Source organism: Phyllostomus hastatus, unplaced genomic scaffold (assembly GCF_019186645.2).
Source record: "Phyllostomus hastatus isolate PE091 unplaced genomic scaffold, TTU_PhHast_1.1 phas_contig_734, whole genome shotgun sequence".
NCBI classification, from domain to species: Eukaryota; Metazoa; Chordata; class Mammalia; order Chiroptera; family Phyllostomidae; genus Phyllostomus; species Phyllostomus hastatus.
The window spans coordinates 7,096-19,198 of NW_025333949.1; the positions used below are offsets into that span (position 1 = coordinate 7,096).

The 12,103-nt window shown below is 36.8% G+C and overlaps 1 pseudogene; it reads right to left on the bottom strand.

Annotated features, from left to right (window-relative positions):
- Positions 1-10,402: 10,402 nt before the first annotated feature.
- LOC123825913 lies at positions 10,403-11,832 on the bottom strand (annotated as a pseudogene).
- Positions 11,833-12,103: the final 271 nt, after the last annotated feature.

Below are 12,103 nucleotides of genomic sequence, written 5' to 3' on the forward strand. Positions count from 1 at the left end.
TACATACTGCATCCATTGGGTATCAAAGTATGTAAATGCCTTCAAGTAGGTTCATGAAGAAGTTGTGCAGAATAATATATAAGCTCACATGTTAATCAGAACTCTGAAATTATAGTCGTTTGCACCTTTTAAATTTTGCATTTGTGAAGCTGAGCACCCAGGCACTGGATAGTGGGCAGCAGTTCTATAAAAGACCACAAGACAAATTGAAGCTCACTTTATTCCCCTCAGAGCCTGGGAGATGTACACAGCAGGCCTGCAGGGGCCACATGTGAGGATGAAGCAGGATGCTGGGAGCCTGTAGGACATCCCAGGACACGGGATTCTATTAGGGTTCTTGTGCAGAGGATGCTGGGGTTCTCGTGGTAAGTTTAGATTTTTCCAAATGAACTAAAAAACCTGAAGATCTTGGTAAAGTGTGCAGAGATCTTATGTAATGGCAATGGTACAAGGAAGACTGTGGTTCACAGCAGCTGCCAGTAATCAGGTCAAGAAGGCACATTTAACTGTGACTCTGTGAGATGTTGTCTACTGCATGCAATTTCACAAGGTACTGGCAGTTCAAGGCTCCTAGTTAAAGAAAACAAATGCCACCACAGCAATATCATATAGCAGCTTAGATGAACTCTTCAAAAAACACATATCAACTACTGTAATTATTAGAATGGTTCATTAGGTATAATAAAATATATCAATAATGGCGAACTTTTCACATCATTTAATGTTTAAGGCCACAAAGGACAAAAACTATGATGCCATATTTGCACTACATTACAAAATAACAGATGGTTATCTATAAACTTGAGTAACAGCAGAGACATAAACACATTCCAGTACATTCACCTTTATTAATAAAAATAGAAATTCACACATCATCTAAACAATCACAGTGCAATTTTGATACCATTTCCCAACACACATTGCAAACATTTGGGGAGTGTTACTGTTCTTGTATATTATGATCCCATAGAGCACTTTTTTTGGTTTCTACCTGGAGGCTGACTGTTGAGCAAATGTGGGCATACAACAATATTATGCACTGAGGGATGAACTGTTCATATTCCCTCACATATTGCTGATGGCTTTTATATCCAGATAAATAAGCTAATATTCAACTATGACTACCATCAAGATACATCGATATTTTAATAGACATTTTCTTTAAAGGGAGGTATGGAAAAGTACTTAAAATTTATAATGTTTCTATGTCTTACTATGATGCAAAATAGTGTGACTTCCATCATGACATGCTACAAAATCCTGAGTAACCTAAAAACAGCAACTTCATTTAGATTTTTTTGTACATTTTGCATTATGTCCTCAATTTTCAATACAAAATTATTCAGTGAAGCTCATCTAATATACAAGACTTCACAGGCTGTTAAGGAACCAACATCACCACATTGATTTCACACACACCAGGAATAAAAACATAAAGCATCAACTGATAGGAACTGGAATCAATTTAGTATTTCCTTCTCAATATATTTCAAATGCTTACAATGTACAACAGTGTATATTCTGAGGAATTATACATATCTAGACACCCATTCCCTTGACATTTTGAAACACACTGAATGGTAATGGTAGATGTTTTTAAACTTTAAAGGACTCTCTATAGTAAGTATTCTGATTTGGACTAATGCCTGAAATCTATCATTAATTTTCTCCTGTGAATTATGATTCTTTGAGACTCTTTTCCAGTTACATCCATTCCTGATTTTTACCTTTGAAGAAACTTTGAGGTCAATTCTTTGGGGTTATGGGAATGCTGCAGTTTCACAAAAGTCTTCCATTCTTTATAAATGTAAAAATCATCCAGACTGTGCTTTCCCTATATATAATGAGGCTGTAGGTCCATCTCTATAATATTCTACAATCTCTTCTTTGATGTTTTCTTTTATAATGTGAATTCTCATATGCCATACAAGAAGTGAACATTGAAATATAGTGCTTTAATATATTGAGTATGTTTTTCATATAGATTAAAATCTGGCCAAAGTCTCTACATTTGTACAGTTTTTCTCCAGATGGATGTCTCTCATATTGGGCAGCTCTGATGACTAAAAGACTTGTTATATACACTACTTTTGTATGGCTTCTCTCCAGTATGAATGGCATGATGTCAAAGAGGGTTGCCACATACTCCATATGGACAAGCCTTGTGTCCAGTTTGAATTCACAGAAGTTTAGGAAGTCTTGGAAGTGGCTAAAGGCTTTATGTCATTATGTACACTTAAAAGGTTTCATTATGGTATAAATATATTTTATGATGAATGAGCATTGAAGACTGGTTAAGACCTTTACCACCTTACATATATAAATAAGGAATTCCTTTAGTGTAAATTATTGGATGCTGACTAAGGTGTGGGGACTGTAAAAAGCTCTATCATATGATCAACATTTTCAAGGTTCCTTTCCTATATGAATTTTTTGATGGTGAGAAAGAGTACAGGACAGGTTAAAGTCTTTACCACATACATTACAAATGTACTATTAATTTTCCAGAATCAAAACTCTGATGTAGAGTAAGGGTTAAGGACTGTGTGAATGCTTTTCACATTATGTGCATTCACAATGCTTCTTTCCAGTATGAATTTTCTAATGTCAAGTAAGGGCTGAAGTTCAGCTAAAGGCTTTGCCACATTGTGTACATTCATAAGGCTTCTCTCCAGTATGAATTTTTAGATGATTAGTCAGTGTTCTCAGGTGAGTAAAGGCTTTCACACATTGTGTACATTCAGGAAGCTTCTCTGCAGTATGAATTTTCTGATGTTCAGTACGTGTTTTCTGATGCCCAAAGGCTTTACCACACTGTATACATTTATAAGGCTTCTTTCCTGTCACATTTTCTGATGTTGCATAAGTTGTGAGGACCACCTAAAGGCTTTCCCAAATTCTCTACAAACAAAACACTTTTTACCAGCATGAATTCTGTGATCCTGTACATGATTATAGAAGTCTGAAAAGGCACTGCCACCTTCATTATATTTGAAAATTTTCTCTCCTCTATGAATTTTATGATATTCATTTAAACTTGAGGACTGGCTAAAAGCTTTAGCACATTCTCTACACTCATAAGCCTTGTCTCCATTCTGAATTCTGTAATGATTAGTAAAACTGGAGGGAGTCCAAAATGCTTTGCCACATTCTTTATAAATATCAGACTTAGTTCCAGGATAACTTTTTTTATGTGGAATTACACCTGAAAACTAATGACCTGTTTTACTGCAGTGTTTACATTTAGGTTCTTTTCTGGGACCTATTTTGTTGAGTGTATTTAGATTAGGTATTTGATTGCAGACTTTCATGCATGGTAAATATTTGTAAACTTTCTCCTTGACAGAAATGAATATTCATTTCTTCAGTGGTATTTGAAGATTGTTTTAAACATGTGATGTGTTTACTTTGCATGTTTGTCTTCTCCACAATAAGAAAACCCTGAAGAGTATTGTGATGTGACATTTGGTCAAAGACTTCCCCCCTTTATATTGGCTGTCTGGAAGGTGGTTGTTGGATGTACATTAGGATTTGAGTTGTGGGTAAAATTCATCCAATTTTCATTCCATTGATAACTTCTGTCCTCATCACAGATACTCTGTTAATCATTGGACACAGAAAGGCCTTATGTGACATCTGTAACTTTGTTAATCATGTGCACTTATTTATAAATAACCATTATGTGATCCCTATTAAACCATCCAAAGTTCATCAAAATAACTCCCAAGTTTATAAAAATATTACACAGTGGAACATATGAAAACATCATTTCCAAATGAGTATATTTCCTGAGGAAAGGCATTGCCAAATTGATCACATTTAAGCTTTATACATGCATTGTAAATGACCACATTATACAAATTATTGACTGAAAATGTGTTCCTACTTTACAGTTTAAACAATTCAAATAATTACCCATACCACAAATTATAAGATTTCCTAGAATTTACAGACTGTTTTTATAACAGGAGTGCCAAACTCATTTTCTCCAGGATCACATTAGCTTCGCAGTTGCCTTCATTGGGCTGCAAGTAACTTCAGCACAAAATAAGTGTAACTACTTCTTAAGTAGGGGCCAGCAGCTCGGCACTGTTCCAGGTGGAAACAACATGCCAGGCTGGATAAATCATGCTGGAATGTCGGATTTGGCCTGAAGGCCTTGTGTTTGTCACCTGTGCTTCAGAAGACTGCATGCACTTAGAACAGTGTTTTCAGTCTTCCTATTTGGAAACATCTTGATTTGGAAACGTAACTGACTTAAAGTGGAAGTTTTCCCAAATTTGTAATATTTTTCACATCTTTAGATAACAAGGATTTTTCATGAATAATTCTTCAAATTTAGGTCTCTACATTTAAACATTCTTTTTTTTTCTTGTCACACACTTCCTCATCAGTATCAAAGGCACACCTCTCATATCTTACCAGTGTTGCTTTAAAGAATAAATCTTCTCTTCCTTACCCTTGAAAGCAGTCCTCATTCTCTGTAGGTGACACAACTGAAAGACACAAAATAAAGGTTCACGGGTATGACATGCAGGTAAATGTACATTGAAGGTATAAGGAATTGTTCAGCAAATTACATTGCTGATTACTTCCAAAAAGTTTTATTTTTTAAAGATTTTATTTATTTATTTTCAGAGAAGGAAAGGGAAGGAGAGAGAGAGAGAGAGAGAGAGAGAGAGAGAGAGAGAGAGAGAGAGAGAGAGCGCCCAATGTGCGGTTGTAGGGGGCCATGGCCTGCAACCCAGGCATGTGCCCTGACTGGGAATCGAACCTGCAACACTTTGGTTCACAGCCCATGCTCAATCCACTGAGCTACGCCAGCCAGGTTCAAAAAACTTTTAAATGTTTGCATCAAGAACAATTATGCTACAATGAGAAAAAGTCAAACAAAAGAGGAACAAAACAAGAGTTGTGTACACTTGGAAGCCATTGTGCTGACATTCCCTGGCACACAATGGCAATAGGATAAGAATACTCAACATTATCAGTTGTTTCCTAGACACATAGAGCGTCCAGTGTATTCAATAGTCTCCCTCTTTGAAAGCATCTTCAAAATATGTGTTTCTGTTTTGCAGGACACACAGTGTTCACACCATAACAGCACATGGTGAACACATTAAAGTGCACCCTGAAAAGAATGAGTGATAGTTGAAATAGCACTAGAAACCAGTGGACTGAAGACCATCAATATCAAGCATAAAAAGATATCCTGGGCTTTGAAAAAGTAACAGACCCTATATTAAATGAAACTTATACACACACAAAAACAAACACACACACACCCTATGTTTAGACAAATTAGAGTTTAAACTAGGGGTGAGTGTTATTTCTTTTTTTCTCTTAACTTAAAGAATGCAAGTTCATGAAGCCTAGTTGTTTACAATTCTGAACCTCAACAAGTATATCAAGACAGGAAACAGAAAAGGAAGGTCAAGTCAGAAAAATAAAATGTATCTACAAAAACTGATACTACCTATATTGAAATACATTAATTACTTGATAAAGAATTGAACATAACCAACTGAAAATAGAAACTTAGAAACATATGACAACAACTTACTATCAGCAAATATGTGAATGACCATGATAAAAATGAAAAGACAGAAAATGTAAAAATAAGCCAAACAAAATGGGAAAGAAAAAACACAATACTGAAATTTAAAAATATATTCAAACGCAGAAAGAGTGATCACTTGCCTGTTCATGTCCCCAAAACAGGTGCCAGGCTCACAACCCAGGTATGTGCTTTTTCCCAGAAGTAAACTGGAGACTTCATCTTTGAAGGATGATGCTCCACAAACTACAGCAATTGGGGCACAGCAAAAGCAAATAGGTCTTAATTCACTAAAATAAGAGATTATATGATATTTGGAGTTTTTTTTTAATTATAACACCTAAAGGATATTGAAAAAACTACATATAATTAAGTGGCATTACAACAAATATAAAATCTCCTGCACATTAAAGCAAACAACAAGTAGGATAAAATCATACCCTCTAGAAAGGAGGAAAATTTCTGTAAAGTGTATCTGATAAATACTTAATATCCAGGTTATGTCAAGGACTTTTACAAAACATCATGATAAAAACAGGTAACACAATTTTTAAAATGGACAATTATATGTCAATAACTAATCTGTAAGAAAAAAAATCAGGAATTCATGACAATATGGGCAGATTGTCTCATAAATGGTCTGAGAGAAACTGAATCAATATATGCAAAACATTATAAGTAGATCACATTCTTATGACATATACCCAAATAAACTCAAAATGGATTAAAACCTAAATTTAAGACCTGAAACCATGAAAACACTAGAAGAAAGGACAGCTGACAAATTCTGTTATGACTCATAAAAAAATTTTAGATATAACATGGTAGGCAGAGAAAACAGGTGAAAAAATAAACAAAGAACAGTACAATAAAATAAATTTTGCATAGCAAAGGGATTATCAAGGAAATAAACAAACCAATCTACTGAACAGGGGAATAATTCCACAAATAATGCTAAATATTCAACATATACAAGGAACGTACACAACACCAAATAAACAATCTGATGGAAAAAATGGGGAGCACTGGCTTGTGGGCAAAATGAATTGAGTGCTGGCCTGTAAACCAAAAGATTGCCAGTTTGATTTCCACTCAGGGAACATGCCTGGGGTTTGGGTCAGGTACCCAGTTGGAGGTATGCAAGAGATAACCACACATTGAGGTTTCTCTCCTCCTCTTTCTCCCTTCATTCCCCTCTCTAAATATAAATACATAAAATTTAAATAATAACATACTTTAGAAAGAATAATGGGCAGAGGAATTAAAGAGATCTTTGTCAAAAGACGACATAAAGATGGTCAAAAGACATATGAAAATATGTTCAATATCATTCATCATCAGAGAAATGCAAATTGACTACAATGAAATACCACAACACATCTCTCATGATGGCAATTATCAATAAATCACCAAACGATGACTACTGGCAATGATGTGGAGAAAGGACAACCCTGGTGCACTATTGGTGAGATTGGAAATAAATTGGTGCAGCCACTGCAGAAAACCAGATGGATGTTCCTCAAGTATTTATGAACAACTACCACAGGACACAGCAATTCCATTTCTGGCAGTTATGCAAAGAATATGAGTACACACATTTAAAATGGTATATACATCCTTATATCCACTATAGTATTATTTACCATAGTGAAGATACAGAATGGAATTAAAATGATTTTATTTTAGTGAAAATAGAGGTGTTCTGGGAAAAAGTGCAGTGATTGTTAATGTATCATAACAAGAAAGGTGTGCACCTCATGGATGTATCCAGGCAGCCAAGGAGAGTGGAGTGGACTGTGCATGGGTGAACAATGATGACTTCCCTGTACTGCCAGTGGGGGCAGCAGAGCCCGTTGAGTCAGCATGTGTACTGTGGGGCTTTCACATTCAAAATGACTAGGAGAGTAGAGCAATGAATCTGCATCAAATATTCTGATAAGTTTCAACATTTCTGAATGGGCTCTATTCACATGATTCAGAAGGCTGCCACTCTGGGAGACTGGTGAATAGCAGCTCCTATTCAAAAGTGCACTGTTCATGTATCATGTCTCATGCAGAGTGTTTTGGTGAAACATTCAATCACCCAGGTCACTCAGCTTCCCCATAGCTCAGATTTGGTGCCATGCAACTTTAGTTTTCTCAAAACTAACATCACCTTTGAAAGGGAAGAGATTTTACACTGTTCATGACATTCAGGAAAATATGATGGGGCAGTTGATGGCACCTGGGTAAACTGTGTGAGATCCCAAAGTGCCTACTTTGAAAGGGACTGAGGGGTCATTGTCCTATGTACAATGGTTCTTCTATCTCATTCAGTAAATGCCTTTAGTTTTCAAATTACATGTCCAGATACTTTCTGAACAGACCTTGCTTAATGTCAAAAAATTATATCTGAGCACATCTCCTTCAAACAATTACTGATGATATGCATACTAAAAATAAATGAAAGAAAAGCATGAGAAGTGTCACTTCCATGTTGTTGATCAATTAAGAAAACTTAATTGTATACACTGTATACTTTTTTAAAGATTGTATTTATTTATGTTTAAAGAGTGGAAGGAGGAGAGAAAGAGAGGGAGATAAATATCAATGTGTGTTTGCCTGTTGTCCACCCAGTATTGGAGTCCTGGTCAGCAACCCAGGCATGTGCCCTAGACTGGGACTGGAACTGGTGACCCTCTGGTTCACTGGCTGGTGCTCAATGCACTGAGGCACACCAGCTAGCACCACTGTATTCTTTTCAAGGAAAATTGATAACCAATTTTGCATCTCAACTCATAGTATTAACACTTAAACCCCATATCACAAATCAAATGGTAAGGAAAAACAAAAGCAAACAGAAAAGCAATCAACATCATGAGGAAAGAAGAGAACCATGGGCTGAGAAAAAGTATTTGCAAGCCCTGACTGGTGTGGCTCAATGGACTGAGCACCTGCCTTTCAGTCAGAAAGTCAGCAGTTTGATTCTTGGTAAGGGCTCAGGCCTGGGTTGTGTGCCAGGTCTCCATTTGCTGGTGTGTGAGAGGCAACTGAACAATGTGTTTCTTAGGCATCAATGTTTCTCTCCATTTCTCCCTTACCTCTGTCTAAAAGAAGATAAAGAAAATATTTTAAAAGTACATAGATTCAAAGGTGGTGTGTAAAAGACCCTCCACATCTTATGTGTTTTAGGAAGGGGATATTAAAAGAATGAAAATTAAAGAAAGTGCACATTCAAGTAACACAAAACCCCTATTGGAAAGGTTAGAATCCAGAACACAAAGAAGATGGAATTCTGCTGTGCATGTAGAGCAAACAGAACTCTCATTCCTTGTTGGTGAAAATATAAAATTCTAGAGCCACTTGGGAAGAGTTTGGAAGTGCTCATACAACTAAACATACACTTATATCATCCATAAAGTGTACTCCATAGTATTTATACAAAGAGCTAAATACTTTATCTACACAAAATCTAACAAGGGAAAGTTTTTAGAAGCTTCATTTGTAAATTCCAAATCTCAAAATGAAGAAGATATCTGTCAACAGCTGAATAGATAAGTAAACAGAAATGTATACATGAAAATTATATTTTGCTTTAAAGAAATAATATATGAAAACATGAAAGACACCTAAGTTCATAGAATAAAGATACTATCATCGGTCTGAGCCAGAGCTCAGTTCAGTAGGGTGTCTTCTAGATACAAGAAGTTCACAGGGTTATATGCCCCCAAAAATATTCAATTGAGGATTTGCAAGATACATTTGCATACCTGTGTCAATTGTAGCATTATTCACAAAAGCCTGGTAGGTGGAAACAACCCTCATGTCTATGAATAAATATATTTAAAAATGTAGTATATATAGCGCTGGCTGCTGTAGCTCAGTGGATGGAATGCCACCCTATGAACGAAAGAGTTGCTGGTTCAATGCCTGTGTTGCCAGCCAGGTCCCCAGTAGGGGGCACATGAGAGGAAAATAAACATTAGTGTTTCCATCTCTTTCTTCCTCCCTTCCCCTCTCTTTAAAAATAAAGAAATCAAATATTGTAAAACACACAAAAATGTAGTACATATATACAATGGAATACTGCTCTTCCAGGAAATAGAAAATATGTTCTCACCTGATACCACAAAGTCAAACTAGAACATGTTCTAAGTGAAGCACATGAGTCCCAAAGACACATCCTATAGGATTCCACATAGGTGAGTTCTAATAGAGTCCAACTCAGAGAAAAGAAAAGGTGGTTACCTGGGCCTTGGTTTTCAGGAAAATAAGGAAGTGGTTGTTTAAGGATATTGTGCCATTTCTCCGAGATGGAAGTTTGCAGAATTCACATGCACAATTAAACAAGTATACTTAATATGACTTAACTGTACTGTTACAGGTAATTAAGAAGGTAGATTTTTATTTACATGGTTTCTTATAAAAATGTAAAATAAAAGTCCTCTAAGGGAGACAGCTATAAATCTTCCCTTTTTAAGTTCAACTTTCTATCTTTTAGTTGAGTTTATGGAAGAATCTGTGAAAAAATTAAAATACACTGTATAAAAGGCTTTGCTTATCATTTATGAAATAAACTGAAAAATAAACTGTTCAAGGGCCAGCATTTTCTAAATTAAATAATAGATTCTGTGAAGAATCATTAACTGATGTACATTTTACTAAAAAATAATGTGTGTTAGGTTACCATTCAGATTTATACAACAATGAAATGCAGAAAAGCACAAAAATGTACCCTTTCCTTGGTCATAAGAGAATTAAGTAGTTTTGAAGCTAAAGCTTGATTAAGCACCAAAACACTAAACAAAATAATCTTATTTTTAGGAAAAAAATATGTTTATTCATTTTTTGTCCTTGGCATACATTTCAGTTCTTTTCAGTGGAACCCAAACCTCAGGCAACCCATTTGGTGTCGCCAAACCTGGAACTTCCTCTATTTCTCGATAACAAATCCATTCACAAATGAGTTGTGCAAGGCAGTCACCCTTGTTAACTTCAAACTTTCCTTTGCCAAATTTGAACAATACAACACCAGTATTTCCTCCATAATCTTCATCTACGAAAAGAACTACTACATCTAAGAAGTGTTTTGCAGCCACGCCAGAACATGGAGCTAGTCTTCCACAGCACTGAGCAGGCAGAGTGATCTGACTGTCGGTTTTCACAAGGACTTTCTCCATAGGTGGCACTGCGTAATCATTGGCACTGTGCAGGTCATAGCAAGCCACCTGCACAGATCCCTTGCCCGCAGCAGTGGCATCCTCTGAGAGCAGGAGGGAGGGTATCCCTGTGCCACCCTCTTCTATAGGACACTACTGCTTGTTGGAGGATATGCTGTGTGGGTCTTGATGCCATGGTAGGGCAAAAGCAGAATGCCGGCACAGGTTGTCACAGAGGAACAGGAAGTCGAGAATCCAATCTTTTCAAATATTACAATCAATTTGGAAAAGCTGTTTTTTAAAATATTTTCTTAATTTCTTTTTAGACAGAGGGGAGAGGAGGTTGAGAAACATCAAGGTGAGGTGGCCTCACATGTGCCCCCTGCTGGGGACCTAGCTCACAACACAGGCATTTACCCCAAATGGATTTCAACCATGCACAAATGCAAAATGAAGGCTATTTCTGTAACTCAAAGGACCTAACAGTCACTGAACATTAAACAAGCACAGAAAGAAACAAGATACCTGATGAACAGTGTAAAGAAGAAACCAGACAAATGTGCACTTAAATTTAATGTCAATTGCCATATGGCTGATTCATATTGGAATCACATCCCACAATGTCTTAAAACTGATCTTAAAACTATCATTTACTTTCCTAATATGTAAGTAAATACTAAAAAGTCACCCAACAAAGTTTAGAGAATTTATCATATGAAAGGAATCACCCTGGAAAACCAGTAGTGATGACTGACTGAGACTGAGAGATGCTGGAGTCCAAGTCTTTCTCTTAAAGCACCTGACACAGACTTACAGGGACTCACAAGCTCTCACCTTGAGCTCTTGGGCAGCAGAATAGAAGGGGCTAGAGGCATTCAGGGAGTGAGTCAACTGTCTGCCTTCAGAGCTAAGGTGGAGGGGAAACATGCTCCCACACAGAAGTTATCTGAGGGACATTCTTCCCTGCTAAGCCCTCCCTACAATAGAGCCAGAAGGTGCTGTATCCGAGTCCCTACCTGCCTGGCTAAGGATATAGCCCTGTCCTAGTGATTCCCTGAGGCTTTGATCCACTCCACTAGAGAATTCACCCAAGCCATATCCATTGGTTTTCCATACAAATGGCCCCTCTTCCCTCATGGTGCAGACTCTCCTAAATCTCTCAAACAAGCTGCATCTGGACTCTGCATGGTCTATGACCCTTCCTGAGTGACCGTGGGAAAGCAAAAAGACCTTTTCTTTCCAGATTATTTTATTGTTGTTCAAGTACAGTTGTCCCCATTTCCCCCACCAGTCTCCTCAACAAACACATCCCCAGGTAACCCATTGATCTTAACCACCTTCAGTTTTTTCCCATGTGTCCTTTATACATGTTCCTGAAAACCCGTGCCCTCTTTCCCACCATTATCCC